Below are 2106 nucleotides of genomic sequence, written 5' to 3' on the forward strand. Positions count from 1 at the left end.
ATGAATCTTTAAATAATTTTATGTATGCGTTTTCGGCTGTGTGAAAGAACATACTAAAGACGAATAAGTGAACAGAAGAATTGATAGGAATAAGTGAACAGAAGAATTGATAAGAATAAGGGAACTGAAGAATTAATAGGAATAAGTAAACAGAATAATTAATAAGAATAAGTGAACAGAAGAATTAATAGGAATAATTGAACAGAAAAATGTATAGGAATAAGTGAACAGAAGAATTAATTAATAGACATAACCTTAACACTTCGAAGTTGTGGAAAAGAACTTCTTATTACAGCAACAGAACTTCTTATTACAGTAATTCAAACATAACATCAACAAATAACAGACTCGATACGCGATAAACTGTACATGAAATATACACATGAACGAAGTATAAAGGATATGAAATTCACAGATCATCAGTAAAAGTAACAAATGACGTAGAAAGGTTTTAAATTCCCAAAACAAAAGAGCAACGGTTCAAGCGATCAAACCCTCCTTGAATTGAGGAAGAACGCTGAATTTTAAGTAGGATTCCATCCGCTTCTTCCTCATCTTCCATATTAGCACACATGAGTCACAAAAGCTTCCATGGTATTCCTTAATCGTAGGTTTCCTCTTTTCTCTCCCTCTATCGCTGAAAGTCCTAGTGTGTGTGTCTACTAGTGTGTATGTGTCATATGTGGTGTGTGTGTGTGTGTGTGTGTGTGTGTGTGTGTGTGTGTGTGTGTGTGTGTGTGTGTGTGTGTGTGTGTGTGTGTGTGTGTGTGTGTGTGTGTGTGTGTGTGTGTGTGTGTGTGTGTGTGTGTGCATGCATACTTACACACATATATATACATACATAAATACATACACACACACACGCACACACACACACGCACGCGCGCACACACACACACAAATACACACACACGCACACGCACACACACACACACACACACACACACAACACATATGTGTGTATATATGTATATATATATATATATATATATATTACTCAATAATCTATATATATAGTAGATACATATATATATACATATGCGCTGTTCATATAAAAGATAATACTGCTTACCTGACGCCACCGAGCGGAGACGGTTCTTTCAGCTACTAACTTAGCATGGTTTACGATCGTATATATATACTTTTATATATATACATATATACATATATATAGCGCGGTGCAGATATATATATATATATAATAATATATATACATAATATATATGTAGATTATATATATATATTATATATATAATATATATATATATATATATATATAGGATACGAGCACACACACACACACTTTCATATATGATAAGATTCCTCCGAAAACCCTTTGTTTAACAATCATTTCCGCCCCAAGACGCAATAAGCAACGCAAAAGCTCCACTACCGAACCTAACCTTCACTCTGCATAGCAATCAAAAGACGTGGCAGAGAACTTTCCAGATTGCATACAAATATCCATTCAACTAACTCGTCTCCTGCCTAATATTCGACAGAAAAATAACATATAAAAAACTGTAATATTAGTCATTGATGGAGATATATTAGCCTCGTAGGTTTTGAATAAGAAGTTGATTGACGCAGATTTAAATACTATTTTGTAATTCTGTATATTTGAAATGGGTTTTACAGGTGACTCAGTGAGACCCATGTTTATTCTTTTGCTTTAAAAGTTATGAAAAAAAAACGAAAACTTTTTGATAGTGTATAAATGATAGTAATTATTAAAACTTCATTACTGACTATTTGCAAAACCTCATGTATAATTCTTGCTTGTGGAGATAATAGTTATCTAGAGAGTTATTATAATCATGATTATATATCTACATTTCTTGCTATCTTGTGTCTCTCTGTTCATTAATCACTTTTTATTAGCTTATGGAAAAGAGAGAGAGAGAGAGAATGAAAGCGAACATCAATTTTGGAATAATGTTTTTACTCATAAAATGTGTCCAAGGATGTGATCTTGTGTGTGTGTGTGTGTTTGTGTGTGTGTGTGTGTGTGCGTATGTGTGTGTGTGTGTGTGTATGTGTATGTGTCTGTGTCTGTGTGTGTGTATGTGTTTGTGTTTGTAGTGTTTCACGAAATAATTTACCCAA

Source organism: Penaeus japonicus, unplaced genomic scaffold, assembly GCF_977035675.1.
Source record: "Penaeus japonicus unplaced genomic scaffold, GWHDUDI00000001_assembly GWHDUDI00000846, whole genome shotgun sequence".
In the NCBI taxonomy this organism is placed as follows: domain Eukaryota; kingdom Metazoa; phylum Arthropoda; class Malacostraca; order Decapoda; family Penaeidae; genus Penaeus; species Penaeus japonicus.